This window comes from Camelus bactrianus, chromosome 8, assembly GCF_048773025.1.
Source record: "Camelus bactrianus isolate YW-2024 breed Bactrian camel chromosome 8, ASM4877302v1, whole genome shotgun sequence".
NCBI classification, from domain to species: domain Eukaryota; kingdom Metazoa; phylum Chordata; class Mammalia; order Artiodactyla; family Camelidae; genus Camelus; species Camelus bactrianus.
In genome coordinates, this window is record NC_133546.1 from 2,657,835 (window position 1) to 2,673,289 (window position 15,455).

At 49.8% G+C, this 15,455-nt stretch overlaps 1 protein-coding gene and 1 long non-coding RNA gene across 2 annotated transcripts in view; both read left to right on the forward strand.

Annotated features, from left to right (window-relative positions):
* TBXT (T-box transcription factor T) overlaps window positions 1-15,455 on the forward strand; it is a 62,212-nt gene that overhangs the window by 1,901 nt on the left and 44,856 nt on the right. The gene's annotated exons all lie outside the window — the stretch shown is intronic.
* On the forward strand, window positions 11,607-15,036 carry LOC141578458 (uncharacterized). The gene is made up of 2 exons (XR_012508842.1): window positions 11,607-12,026; window positions 14,319-15,036. It is a non-coding gene; the product is annotated as an uncharacterized LOC141578458 (long non-coding RNA).

Genomic DNA, 15,455 nt, shown 5'->3' on the forward strand with positions numbered 1-15,455 from the left:
TTGGGGCTCTCGTGCGGATTTCATATGCATTTCATATTTATCCTAAGTAGCTTCAGAGGCCAGACCAGGACCCATGGGAAGCGCTTGCAAAGAGGTAGATTCCAGCTCAACATGAGAGGGAGTGTTTTTAATGACAAAAGGTGCGTCCTGGCCACCCTTTGGTAACTTGGAAATATGTAAGCCCAGACTGGACACCACCACCACCACCCCCTCCCCATGGCCGACGTCCTTCCCGTGGCCTCCCACCCCTCGCCCTGGGGTTTCGGGTTTGAGGCGGAGGTTTCTCTGGGTGGGGTGCTAATGCTTCTTCCAATTCAGAGTGTAGTTTTCAGAGAAGAATAAAAACACATAATGTGAAAAACATACACACTATACAGAGACTTCCCATTCAGAAGTCTGAGTGTGTGTACTAGTTCATAAACCAGAAACCGCCAGGCACATGTCAGTGCTTGTGAACGTGTGATCCTGCAATGAGGATTTTCCATTTTATAGCTTTTAAGGAGATGTTAACATCACTTTATACATAAAAAAGCATAGCTGAATTCAATTAAGACTTATTTAACAGGCATCAGTCTGTGATATTTGCAGTGCTATGGGGAAGGCTTTAGAGAATGGACTGAAAATAAAAAGGATCCTACATAAAATATTATAACAAGGAGAAAAATGGTCCCTAACTCATGTGGCAGCAGTAAGATACAGGCGAGGCAAATGACCAGGGTCATAACACTGCAGACTTACTTACTGAGCTATTCCAAGCACTGTGCATGGATCATCCCAATTAGCCTTCACACAAACCCTGTGAAACGGTTTACCTGCTATTTTTTAGGAAACCCATTTTGCAGATGAGGAAATGGAAATCCAGGACAATTGATAACTCACTTGCCCAGGGTAACTAGTTAGCACAGCTAGGACCCTGTGTCCAAACCCAGCCTGTCTCCAAAGCCCATGGACCCAGCGATACTGCTGTACCACCGATGGAGGATAAAACATGACATTACTCAACAACGCTCATGAATGCACAGAGATGGAGTTTGTCCCGTGACCAGTGAACGGTAGTCCACCAACTTCAACATTAATGTTAGTTAATAAAATGATAAAAAGTACATCACAAGAAAAGACAGCTCCAGACCAGTATTTCTCATGCTATAGATGCAAAAATTCTCAACAACATATTAGCAAATCAAATCCAAAAAAGTATGAAAAAATTGTGCACTGTGACCAGCCGGGACCTATCCTAAGTGTGTAAGGCTGGTTCAACATTTGAAAATCAATTAATGCAATTCATTAGATCAATAGACTAAAAAAGAAAAATCACATGATCATGTCAGTAGATGCAGAAAAAACGTTTGACAAAATCAAACACCCATTCATGGTAAACATAACTAAACAAAAAACTCTCAGTAAAGCAGAAACAGAAGGGAATTTCCCAAACTTGATACAGACGATCTACAAAAATCTGCAATTAAGCTCCTACTTAATGGTGAGAAACACAAAGCTTTCCCTCTAAGATTAGGTATGAGACGAGGACGTCCTCGCCCGCAGCTGCACTGCAGCACCATATTGGAAGTCGTCATTTATGCAATTAGACAAGAAAAGGAAATAAAAGGTACACAGATTGACAAGGAAGACATAAAACTGTCTTTGTTTGAAGACGACATAACTGTCTATTTAGAGAGTCTGAAAGAATGAACAAAAAATTGCTTGGAACTAGTCAGTAATTATAGCAAGATTGCCAGACACAAAGTTGATATACAAAAGTCAGTTGCCTTACTATATATGACCAATGAACAAGTGGAATTTGAAATTAACAACATTATAGCATTTACATTAGCACCCTCAAAATGAAATACTTAGGTACAACTCTAGCAAAATATGGACTAGATCTATATGAGGAAAAGTACAGAGCTCTCATGAACGAGGTCAAAGAAGAATTAAATAAATGGAGAGAGAGTTCATGTTCATGGGTAGTAAGACTCAGTATTGTCAAGATATCAGCCCTTCCCAGCTGGATCTGTGGACTCAGTGCAATCCCAGTCAAAACCCTAGCAAGTTATTTTGTGAATATCAACAAATTGGTTCTAAAGTTTATATAGAAGGCAAAAGGCTGGAACAGTCAGCACAATACTGAAGGAGAAGAATGCAACTGGAGGACTGATGCTGCCCTGTGTCAAGACTTACTGTGAAGCCACAGTAATCAAGGCAGTGCGGTGCTGGTGAAAACAGACAGAGGAACGGAGCAGAGCAGCGAGCCCAGACAGACACGTAAGCATGGTTAGCTGCGCTTTGACAAAGGGGTAGAGGCAATACGACGGAGCAAAGATGTTCTTCCCAACACTGGTGCTGGGACAACTGGAATTCCACATGCAGAAAAGTGAACCTAGAGACGGACATTCCACTTTTCACAAAATGAGCCCAAAATGGATCACAGACCTAAATGTAAAATGCAAAGCTGTTAAACTCCTAGCAGATAACACAGGACAAAGCCTAGGTGATCTTGGTACGATGATGACTTTTTAGGTACAACACCAAAGGCACAACCCAGGAAACAAATAACTGATAAGTTTGACTTCACTTACTAATTAAAAACCTCAGCTCTGTGGAAGACAATGCCAAGAGACTGAGAAGACAGGCACGAGACTAGGAGAATATGTTAGCAAAAGAGCATCTAATCAGGAGTGTTATGCAATATGCAAAGAGGTCTTAAAACTCAACAATAGGAAAACAAATAACTGCATTTAAAAATGGGCTATAACTGCCACAGACACCTCACCAAAGAAGACACACAGATGGCAGATAAGCACGTGAAATGATGCCCCACGTCATATGTCATCAAGGAATTGAAAATTAAAACAAAAATGAGATACCACTACGTGCCTATTAGAATGGCCAAAATCTGGAACGCTGAGGACACCCAGTGCTGGTGAGAATGTGCAGCAATGGGAACTCTCATTCATTGCTGGTGGGAACGCACAAGGTACAGCCACTTTGGAACACAGTTTCGCAGGTTCTTATAAAACTATACATATTCTTAACATATGGCCCAGCAATCACACTCCCTGTTATTTACTCAAAGGAGTTGAAAACTCTGTCCACACAGAAATCTGCACCTAGATGTTTATAGCAGCTTTATTCATATCTGCCAAAACTTGGAAACATGCCCTTCAGGAGGTGAGTGAATAAATAAACTGTGGTCCATCCAGACAATAGAATATCATTCAATACCACCCCCCCCCCCAAAAAAAAGAGCTGTCAAGCCATGAAAAGACATAGAGGAAACTTAATTATATGATACTAAGTGAAAGAAAGCAGCTCTGAAGTGTATATGCTGTGTGATTCCGATTACGTGACCTTCTGGAAAAGGCAAAACTAAGGATTTTCGAGGCAGTGAAAATCCTGTTTGATATTTTAATGTTGAATGTATGCCCTTTTACATTTGTCCAAACCCATGAGCCTCCAAGAGCAAACCCTGATATACTGTAGACTTTGTGCCACTATGGGTTCATCCTGGGTCCCATCCCCGACGTGATGTTGATAATGGGGGAGTTTGTGCCAAATCTGTACCTTCCTCTCAGTTTTGTTGTGAATCTAAAACTGCTCCAAAAAATAAAGTCTTTATGAGAAACAAAACTATAAACTGTAGACCCCAACATTGGTTGGTGTGCCAAAAATGAAATGGCTTCTTACTAAATTTCCCAATTAAAAAAAAGGTACAAAGTGACTTTCAAGGCTGAAAGTCCCTTTCCGATCATTGCTTTCGGCTGCATGGTCAGTATTTTCACCAGAAGCCTCTCTGCACAGCGACCCTGCAGGCGGCTTTGGAGCTTGGTGGGCACAGCTTGCACCAGGCTGTGAGGGAGTCGCCCGGCCTTTCATCTGGCCCGCGGGTCTCCGGGCCACGGAGCTGCTGTTTGATTTGCCTGCATTGAGGCAAACATATCTCTGACCCAATATTGTTACTCAAGGGCTGACCTCGAGAGGAGATGGTTCACAGAAAGGCGAGAAAAAGATAAAACTGAAATGAGGCAAGACCCCTTTTAACACGAAAAGGAGAAATGCCACTTGAAATTAACTCCAAAATGAGTTTAAGGTGGTTGCTCTAACAGTTTGTCAACAGAGGACAAAGAAGGGTGGACGACGAGTCAGGCTTAGGGGGAAAGACAGGGAGGAAATTAAAGAAACAGAAAGTCAGAGCGGGGCGTGGCCAGCCTGCCGCAGGCGCACACACAGATCTGTGGACCCCAGTGCGCGCTGCCGCACAGCTTTTGCCTGCGTAGTTTCATGATTTCTTTCTAAAACCGCGTTGCACTGGGTTGCGGTTCCTATTGGTGGTGCGATCCAAGGGGATGTGTGACCATGGTCGCTGGTGGGAGGGGCTGGGCAAAATGTCACCAGTAAGTCTTATGTCTTCCTAATGACTTGAACTTAAGCAGTTCTGGAAAGGATGCCCTTGAAATCCTGAAGCCAGGTCAGGCGGATGGTGAGCAGCTCATCTCACATGACCATCGGTCCCTGTTGAGAGGCCACACATCACCTCCCAGAAACCCAGACATGGTGCAGTCGGTCCTGGGGGTACTTTCAGCAGAGAGCGTGGGTTTGGTCGGCCACAAAAGGCAGTGTCTGTCCAGGGCGGGGGATGCTCCCTTCCAAGCCCAGCTTTGCGCTGCTGGGTGAATTACAGTGGGAGGGCGCTGGTGACTGATCTCTAAATGCTTTATTTTATCATCACCTGATTGATTTTTGTCCACCACCAATAATCATATGCATAGATCTTGCCTGCCATTTTGCTGTGAATTGGGTCCCTTTGCCAGCTACTTGGCTTCTGTGTCTTGACACCCAGCTCTGGACCACATGCATGGACTGGCCGGACAGGGAGTGATGGAATGGTACCTGTGTGCACGGATGCGGGTGTGTTAGCAAGCGTGGGCTTTCCTACGTGCATTCGGGTAGATTCTGCACTGTCATCAAGCAGCAGTGCGTCCACTCCCGTTTCAGCATTGCATCGGGGGTTTCCAGGAGCCGTCCTGACCAGAACAACCGTGGGGACTTCTGAGGAGTGCACATTCTCAGGCCCACATGAGACCCGCTGAATCAGAAACTCTGGGGTGGGGCTCAGCAGACTGTTTTTAACCAGCCCCCAGGTGATCCTGATGCGGGCGAGAGAGTGAGAACCAGGCGCCCAGCAGGCACCCCGCTCAGGGGTTAACTGTCCGATGTGACCTTCGGGCTCAGAGCTGCCCTTCGCCACCTGCCAGCAGGCTGCAGCTGCCTGACCGGAAGGAGCAAGCACTAGGGCTCACTTCTGAAGGTAGTTCTTTTCATTTGCACACCCGCCCGGGGGTGGGGGCCCTCCCCGTCCTCTCCCGCCACCCCCTCGCCCTCCTGTAGGACGCCTACAGCCCAGTCAGCCGACAGGTGGCCGGGCTCTGAGTGGTTTCTCACTGGTGGGGGTGGATTTGCCCCGTCCAGGCACCTGGCCATCAGTGGCACCTGTCTGTGAGAAATCCACTTGGGATTAAGCTGTCCCGCCCTGTGCTAACACTCACCCTGGTCCATCAGCCCTGAGTCTAGGCCTGGGCGCTGCAGGGCCGCCCTCCGGCCGGGAGGGCGGGGGAAGAGGAGGGGGAACTTCTCTCTGGGGTGGGAACAAAAGTTTGTGTGAATCTCGGCTCAGCGCCTCCTACAACACAGGCCCCCGGCCCCACGAGCACAGGACCGTGACCACAGCTGGCTGGCAGAGGGGTTCCAGTGTGCCTCCAGGTCAGGTGAACTGCGCATGATCTGAACCCTCAGCAGCCTTGGACTTCGGTCTTAAATTGTGCACTTACTGTCACTGACAACGGCCGGCGTCCGCAGAGCCCTCGCACGCGCTACCCAGGATTCCGGGGTCCTTTCAGAGTTCACAGTCAGCTTGTAGCTGTTCCTCTGCTCAGTTAACTGAGATCTGTCTTCTTCCCTCCACAGCATGAGACTTAGAACCCACATCGATCAGGCTCTGAGTAAACGCTATTGTGGGAGATGAGAAGAGAATCCTGTGGGGAGAAAGCAAGGGGAGGGCAGGAGAGGAAAAAAGGACTGAGATGTGAAGTAAAGGATGTGTTTATCATCTCATACGTCATCTTAGAGAAGGGGTTTCTTAAAAGGGAGGCTGTGAGGGGCGCCGGGACCACCCACTCCGGAGGCTCTGGGATGGACAGAGCATGTCAGATAATTTCACAAACCGTTAATCCTCAAAGAGGCAGACTGGAACGTCAGTTTCCCAGCTCTTAATGGAGAAGAGCTCCTCGCAGATGTCTGGGATGCAGAGTGCTGCTGGTCACACAGGAGACGCCTGGGAAAGACCCGAGGATGGGAGGCATGACTCAGGGAAAACCAAGGGACCACCAGGCTGGCTCCCCAGTGAGGCAGGTGCAGCTCCCACTGACGCCCTGGAAACGAACATCGTGGTTTTGGGCCAGAGCCTCATCTGAGGGCAGGAAGGGGGCTGGAGCTGCAGCGATGACCCTTTGGGGCGAGTCTCTCCTTCCCTGAGCCCTCTCCCCCCAGACATCAGCAGACCGGGCCGCCTGAGGGCTGAGGTGGCTCCCCCAGGAGGAGCATCGGGGAGAAGTGAACTGAGGTGTGACGGTCGTTCACAGATCGCGTCTCCGAGGACACTGTCCTCACGGATTCTCCCCGATGGCTCCTCACCGTTCAGTGCTGTGTCCCCTTTGTGAGCAAATACGTGGAACCTGCTTCTTTTTTTAACTGAAGTGTAGCTGGTCTACAATGCGGCCATTTCTAGCGTACAGCGCAGTGATTCAGCCACACACACACATGTTCCTCTTCGGGTTCCCGCTCATTACAGCCGACAGCAGAGCGCTGGGCACGGCTCCCTGGGCTGCACAGGGGGCCTCGCGGTTCACCTGCTTCAGCCACCACGCCTGACCCGTCACTCAGCCTGTGGAACCGCAGCCACGTTCACCTCCACGAAGCCTCGATGACTCTGGGGGGATCTTAAATAACCGGCTTGCCTTGCTGCCCGCCGTGTGCTCTCAGCACCTGTCCCTGGGCTGTGAGGAGCTCCTGGTTACCCGCACGTTCCCGGGTGACAGGTGCCTCCTGCCGGCTCTGCTCCCCCCCACGCTGAGGCATCTGGGTGCGAGAACGCTCCGCACGGCCGCTCGGGAGCAGCCTGTCCTGCCGCTGAGGCTGCGACACCTGCTGGTCTGTGCGGCTGCTCTTGAGGACGAATGGGCTGTCGGGGGCAGGTCCGCTTGGTCCCGACCTGTCTTGTTTGTCACCCGTCCCGTGCAGTCTGTCAGCAGTCGAGCCGGCCCTTCTCTCAGAGCAGGGCCAGAGGCAGCCCCAGGCTGTTCCGCCGGTCCTTGACCTCGGCGTGTCCTGTGCCGGGCCGCTGTCCCCAGAGCCTGGCCGCGCCTGACCTCGCCTGGGAGTCATGACGCCCACGTCCAGGCCGCCTGGCCTCCTGTCAGCTCAGCACTTGTGCTCCCTGGGCTCCCACACGCCCCACGTCTGGTCTCAAGGCCAGAGCCGAGCGATGGAGCGCAGCGCTTCCATGATCTTTGCTGTGCGACCATGTGCCCCACGCCCAGCTGCTTCAAACAGCGACCCCGGATTAATTCTAAGGGCTGGTGGGGCTCAGGTGAAGGGCTCTTCTGTGGTCCCCCCGAGGCTCCGTCACAGGGCTGCGCGTAGCTCTGAGCTGGGCTGGCTCTAGAACGTCCCAGGTGGCTTTCGACCTCGTCCCTGTGCCCGGTGTCTGTCTTCTCCTTCTCTCTCTGGCTCTCTGTTTCTGTCTCTGCCGCTCTCTCCCTCTGTCTCTCATCTCTGTCTGTCTCTGCCTACCCCCAGCTCTCCCCCACCCGCCTCGGGCAGGGTATCCGTGTTTCCTAAATGGGTCTGTCTTCTGTCTTCTAAGAAAGAGGCGGAGATACCAGTTGTCCTCTGCAGGCCTGGGTTTGGAAATCTCAGAATTTTACTTGGCCTCGTTCAGTGAGTCAAAGGAGGCACAGGGCCGCCTCTTCCTGGAAGCAGCCGCAGGTTTGTGCAGAGATGGCGGAGTCGGGCTGCCTTCAGGGACCGGCTCCCACAGATGTGAGCCCGCGCTGTGACCCTCCAGGGGCTTCGCGTGTTGTGAGGGCCGAGGTCCTGGCCGGCCTGCCGGATGATTTGTTTGCTTGCCTGTGGTCTGCTGTCTGTCTCTCTTCCCTGGGACGCGGGTTCCTTGTGGATGGGCATTTCCATCCATTCGTTCCCTGTGGTCCTCAACGCCCAGAGCAGGGACCGGCCCGGAGGAAGAACTCAAAGTATGTTTGTGGAATGAGCAGCAGAGATAAAAACATACGTGTGCACATTTAGGTAAACACACGCATGTGTTTCTATCTAACTGCCAGATCGTGTTTTATCAGCCTGCCCTGAAGGACATGGTGTGAAACAGCGTCCCGGAAAACATCCCCGTCTGAGCTGAGACTTTCTGCCTGTTTGTGTGATGGGGGAGGGAATCGTATCTGTTTCTTTATTCGGGGGGGAGGCAGCGGGGATTGAACCCAGGACCTCGTGCGTGCTAAGTGCACACTCTGCCCCTTGCGCCACACCCTCCCTACTCTGAGCTGAGGTTCTGAAGCAAAGATGTGACTCTCCTGAGAGCCCAGCAGGACCGAGGGCCGGGGTCTCACACACACCAGGTACTCGGCTCCCGGGGCTCAGCCTGCCCGGGACCGCGACCACGGCGGACAGGGCGCCGGATGCAGGCCCGCAGGGGCCAGAAGGCAGGACCGCGAGGGGCCTGCTCAGACCTGCTCCGTCTCAGGATTTATCAGAGAAGTTTCTCTCCTGTTAAACCAGCGTTTGACCTTAGAGTGATGACTCTGGTCTTCCCCGGTACCTTGTGAATTTGTGAATTCTTAGCAAGTGAGTCTTTTTACTCTCTCTTTTTCTACTTGGTAAACAAAAATGTGCCAGTCTTAAGATGAAAATCTATTAAAATAATATAGCAACAAAGTTCTTGTTGGTGTTTTTTAAGTTCAGTGGATCCACAGAGCTGAATTCTCCCCTTTAATTGCCTTTGTTTTGGGACAGGTTAGCCGCCCGGCTGAGAATCTGAGTTTAGTCAATTTACAGGGTATGATAAATGGCCAATGTCGGCCTCTAGTTCTACAAGCTTAGTCCATGGCACTTTGTCCAACAATAGGGCCCTTAAATGGGGGAGGATCCTAAATTTTTACACTACAGGAAAGATATCCACTAATGTTTCCAGGCAGGATGGAGGTAAAAGCAAGTGATGGAAAAGTGCGTCTAGGAAAATTGTAGCAAGGAATTCTTGATGTTTCTGAAACATCCAAGATTTATCAAAACCTGTGGGAAAATTCCTCCAGAAGACCATTATCTGGCCCTTCTTTACTTTTTATTTTTCACTTCTTTAAATTTTTCATTTTTACTTATCTTTCACAACTTTGAAGCTTTCACAGTTTAGCAGTGAAGTTTTTGTCACCCCACTCGGTTATGGTACACACTCGTTTCTGGTACATAGTGTTGAAATCTTCATTTTCCTTAAATGTAAATGGAAACAACATTTGCGACTGATTTATCAGGAATAGTAGAAACAGTAATATCAGGAATAGTTAGAAAAGGAAACTTTTCTCACTTCAAAACTGAAAAGACAGAACAATCACCACTGTATTAAATTCGGTCTGATTGGACTTCACCCAGTTTAAAGGCGCCTGAAATTACAAACTGTATTAGTTCAATTTTTCTAGTTGTCAGTTATTTTTCCTTGCAGCCCGTCTGTCCATTTTTATTTTGACCAGGAATCTGTGCTGAGAGCATATCTAGATCCTGAGAAGCAAGAAAGCACCCAGCTCCCTGACTCTCAGCTCGTGTTTTACAAAGACTGTTCATCACTGATATTCACATAAAAGGAAAACCTCAAGTACCAGAGAAAATTTTCCTCTAAAAATGATACGAAAGTTTTGCCTCCTTTTCGGGCATCTTATTATACGTAGGCACTTGTTACGTGTGGAGAATGTAGACGGATATAAAGACGACTTATTTGAGGGGGGGAAGTTAGGCCAATTACCAAATGCCAAGCACGCACGCAAGAATGTGTTGTTAATTTCAGAAATACTGAAATACACGCTCGTGTCTTCAAATAAGTGTTTCATTTCAGGGAAATGTGTTTGTGCAATGAGGTGTCTCCTCTTCGGAGCTCGCGGAAGTGAGCGTACGTGGTTCTTTGCAGACCCTGACGTCTTCCTCGGCGTCAGCCACCTGTCTGCCCCCAGCGTGGAGGCATCTCAGTGGCCCCTCCCAGGGCAAGTGACAGAAGACGCCTCAGTGTGGCCTTGAACCTTAGTCTTGTCTCTGGCCCCGTAGCCCAGCCAGGACTGAGCGTGGGGAAGGGCATGCTTCCTTCCCGAGACGCTCTCTGCAGAACCTCTGCGTCTGTGGGCGCGATACGAGACCGTGCCTGTGGCCTCCTTTCTCCTGCGAAGATGAAGCTGTTGTGTGTTGCTGCTGCCTTGCCGGTCAGGACGGGAAACTGTTCTAACCGTGAGGGTGTGCGTGTCTGACACTCAAGTGCTTATTTCTAAATTTATTCAAAGTCGTCCATCCGTCTGCCCATCTATTTTAAAAAGAATCTATTAAAAAAATCTTATTTGAGTAGGCACCAGAATAGATTCTGTGAGTGATAAAGAGATGATCCCACTCCTCGAATGACTAGCATTTGGCTAAATTTTTAGTGTGTATTGTATGCAACTTGATTTGGGTTTTGAAAGTAGTGGCAGGTAATTTTTAATTGTGATAATGTATGTGCAATTTGATTTTGCTGGTTTTTTTCCTTAAAAATAATTCCAATATAAGAAAATATCTAAAGGTACACATTACTGTACATAAAACAGATAAACAACAAGGACCTACTGTATAGGGAACTATATTCGGTTTCTTATAATAACATATAACGGAAAAGAATCTGAAAAAAAATATGTATATGTCTGTATAGCTAAATCACTTTGCTGTACCCCTGAAACTAACATTGTGAATCAACTCCACCTCAATAAAAAATAAAATTTAGAAAAATAAGAAGGAAGGTCTAAAGGGATCAGAGGTAGCAGCTAATAAGAAAATGTCCGTGAAAACACATGTTCCTTCCTTATTTTGTCCTGCACACCCAGCACACATGCTGCCACTGAGCTGTGCCCGCCCCCTACTTCAGTCTGTGCTGAATGCTCGCCCTAAGTGGCCTTCATGACATGTGGAAGGAACACTGTACAATGATGTTTGCAGACGTTCCCAAGAGGTACAACTCCCAGTGCTATTTCTGCAGCTCCTGTAACTGGGCTGGTAAAGGATTTCTGCAGCTCCAGGGCCCCCAGGGTCTGGACGACCCCCAGGAGCAGGCAGGGGGGTGTGAGGGAGGGAGAAGGGTTCTTTTCGTCTTTCTCGCAATTTCAGCAGGCGAACCATTAGCTGCAAATAGTTCCCTCCCTTTTCACGTTGTAAAATAGAAGGCGAAAGGAACCTGACTGGCTTTTACAGGAGAGAGGTGGTGTCGGCATGAAGCGTGAAGCCCCCAGGAAGAGGCTGCACTTCGTCCCTCCCAGGACGCGGACGCTGGGAGGGGCTCCCGGGTCCTGAGCCCCAGGGGCTGAGTTCTGGGTGCTCAGGCCGTAAACAGCCCTCAGGGCACTTAAAAAATCTGCATTTTGTGGGTGTTGGCGGAACGCACAGGCTTTCTCGCGCCATCTGCCCTTTGTGTCTGAGTCGCCCTTTGAACATTCGCCTTGGCTTGTAAACACTTCAGTTTATGTCACTTCCGGTTTCAAGTTGATGCCATTTTGCCAAACTCACTTCAGTCTAGTCTGTCTGTTCCAAAAAAAACACTTCATTTTTGTTAACCAGACTCAGCTTTTCTTGGTAAAAAGCCAGGGTGCTGGTTTCAGGGAGCTTCAGGGCCCCCCTGCGACCTGGTACTTCTCCGCTGAAGACGAGGGTGAAGATGGAGACCGCTCAGACCCCACAGGACCCAGGTTAGTGTTTTCAAATCAGCCTCAAATCCAGTTTTCCTCATCGACTCATCAGGGCTGAGTCCGGGCACAGGCGCCAGACAGGACAGGGGTGTCCCCACCCGTCATTTCAGGGGCATCTGAGAAAATGCACTGTGTCAGGGTTTGCTCTTAGAGAAACCCGGCTCCCTAAATGGCCGCTTCCTGGCCGATCCCCCTTCTCCTGCAGTGAGCGGTTCATCAGGACAGAGACACGGGCCTCACTGTCAGTGGGAGGGACCAGGTGGTACCCTGTTTGGTGGATTTTCCTAAAAGAGCCTTCCAGGTGTCCAAGGAGGCCTGAAGAGGGCTGTGTGTCACTTGTGATTTCTGAGAAAGGACTTGCAGCCCTTCTGGAGGCTGGGAAGGAACAAGGATTTGTGAGTGGATGTCTTTATTGGGAGGGGTGAGCGGAAGTAAGTCTCGAGATGAGACTGAGCTGTGAGAGAAGGCTGGGTTCTACTTGGAGTCGCCCCGCTGACGCCTGCTTCTGGTGCTCAATGCCGGGCCACGCCCCTCTCTTTGTTCCTCAAACACGGCTGGCATCCTCCTACCCCAGGGTCTTTGCACCAAAGTTCCTTTTCCAGGAGTGACTTCCCCCAGAGGTCCCCACGGTGCTCCCTCACCTCCTTCAGGTCTTGACTCAAAAGGCTGCAACGGCAGGCGCAGGCGCAGGCGAGACCCGGTGACGTCCCCTGCCCCTCCCCCACTTAAGTCGCCCTCTGCTGCGTTCTCACTGCTGAGCGCGTATCGCCATCCACCGTCATCCGTATTTCACCTACTTACTTGCTTTAGTTCTCCGTCTGCCCTCTTCCAGAATGTCTGCCTCACTCTGTATGGTGTTTTCTATCATCTCCAGGGTCTTAAAAAAGTGCCTGGCATTCAAGAAATCCTTAATAACTGAAAAGATTCGGGAAATTCCTAGGAAATGTTACTTTCCTTGGCAATACTTTTCATTTTATCTTACTCCACACGGTTTCTGAACCATGAGCATGGATGCAGGAAGGCTGCCGAGCTGGGGACGGGGTCCGGCCTCTGTAACCGGCTGTGGGCCCCGCAGGGCAGCGAGGCCTCAGATCCCGGCTTCCCTGCCTCGGCCGTGCTGTCCCTCCACCCCTTCCACCTGCCCCAACCCCGTTTCCTAATGCATCTGCCCAGACTTTTCCCTTGGCCAAGCTCCCTGCAAACCTTCCCAGGCGGATCCCACCGATGATGCCGGCTCCCCTCTCGTCTGCTTCAGCTCAGGTTAGTGGGTGAGGAGGTTGCCTGCACCTCAATGAGATGGGCAGGTCTTCTGTCCAGCACCTGCCCAGGGCTGGCCCATGAGCAGTACTGGTGCCGACTCAGCCTGGCCACTGGGTCTTCTCAGCCAGGGAGCACCCAGCTGCCATGGCTGGCCTGCTAATGCACACCTCATCTGGCTGATCAACGTTGTTTTATCTGCCGCATCCCCTGCCTTGTTCTCCCTCTGTCCACCCACATGTGCGCACCTTCCATCGGCTGCCTTATCACCAGCCTCCGGCTTTAAGCTCCTCAGGGACAGAGGATGCTTTAGGCGGGGTCCCACCTCTATGATGCGGCACCTGCTCATCTGATTGGAAATGGGACAGCCGAGGCCATTGCCTCTGGCTCCATCTTGCATGGTCCACCTGCTCCAAGAGGGAGAACACTTCCTTCCAGCTCGGTCACCTGACTTGGGCTCCTGGCGCCAGTTGCACGGCCCTCTCAGACCGTGAACAGCATTGGAAACAGCACACGTTTCCTGTGAGTCACCCATCAGCCTCTCAGCCTCAAGGGGACACTCAGATGGCACCACATACGGGTGCATTTGTGATGGCGCTCAACGCCAAAGACCATTTGTGAAAGTTATCTTCCTTTCCAAAAACTTCTTTTGGGGAGTCCAAAATTCCATTTCAGTAACTGTCTTCTTCCTCTACAGTGAAGAACACACCTTGACTTGAGAGAAATGGTCCGACTTTATACTCTTTTATAAGCAATACAAGACCCTCTATGAGGCGTAAACGTGGGCTTTTTAATGGAAGGAACAGAGGATGTCTCTATGATAAAGAAAAAATAAGTGGGTAGAAGCATGTCTCTCCGCTGGGGGCCTCTGTTTCCAAAGTGTCTTCTTTTAAGAATCCGAATTACTCTGAGGTGACGTGGCTTCAGTTTGGAGGGTGTTCTCACTCATCCTATTCTCTCATTTAATCTGTTTCCAAGCCTTTGAGTGACTTGAGGCCAAAAGTAGATCTTTGTTTTTGTCTTTATGCATCTAAGCTCCAAGACAGCGGCAGGCACAGAGCCAGTGGGACGTGGTAAATTCTCAAGTCCGAGCAACGCACGAAGCCCCGAGTGAATGAAGTCCTGCCCGCCCTCCTGGGCCACGAGGGTGCCCTGCGACCACGTTTGCGGCAGCATCGTACGAGCACTGACCCTGTCGCTGGCGTTGGTGACGTGGTGCGGGCTTTCCGTGGGACCTGCAGAGTCATTGCTGCGTCTCACGGCGAGCTTAGCGACGTGCTGGACACAGTCCCGCCATCGGGAACAGTCCAAATACTGGTTCTACTCAATCAGGATGCAAATGGAGAGGCAAGAAATAGAGCCTTGTTAAAACTCTTTCATTATTGTTATCTTTTTGCTGTAAACAACAGAAATTTATTCTTTATATGCAGACTAATCATACACAGTCTTTTAAAGTTTATTTACTACCTCTATACAGGATATTCTCAATTATGCCTCAACACACTTCACTTTTAGCTTTGTTGAAAAACGTTTTCGACTGCAACGGGCAATATTGTTGAGTTATCCTGCGCCAGCCGGATGTGGGCTTGGAGCCTGATTCTTCCAGTGCCCTGTTGGAGACCTTGGCTAAGTCCCTGACATTTGCTCCACCTCAGTGTTCATATCTTTAAAATGGGAGCAGTAATTCCTGCCCCACACAATTATGAAAGAGTTCAGTTAAATTAAATTAAACAAAGTTCAGCTCACAAACTTACTACTCATTTCATGTGTTTTCTTTTTTTATTTCTCCAGCTGAGTTCGGTTTAAAAAATATAATAGCCTTGATGTGCCTGTGAAGTAGCGAATTGAAAATAACACAGCGAGAATGAACATCACCCTCTGCCTCCGCTTCCACGCTCATTGTTATCCAGAATAAACTCAGTGTTTGGGTAATGCCACAGGCGCTTCTCTAACTGCTTCAAAAATTTAAGAGATTATTCCGTGTCACATCGATCCAATGCAGTTTTACTCTTTTGCACGTAGAGCTGGGGTGGGAAGGTTTGCTTGGTGGGCCAGAGATGCGTGCTGTGGAGTCAAAGTGATGCAGGGTTCAACGTGCCGTGCTTCTCCGCCGGGCTCTCCCCTGGGGGCGCGCGCTCCTGCCTGCGGAGTGGTGTCCTTCGCTTGCCCGCA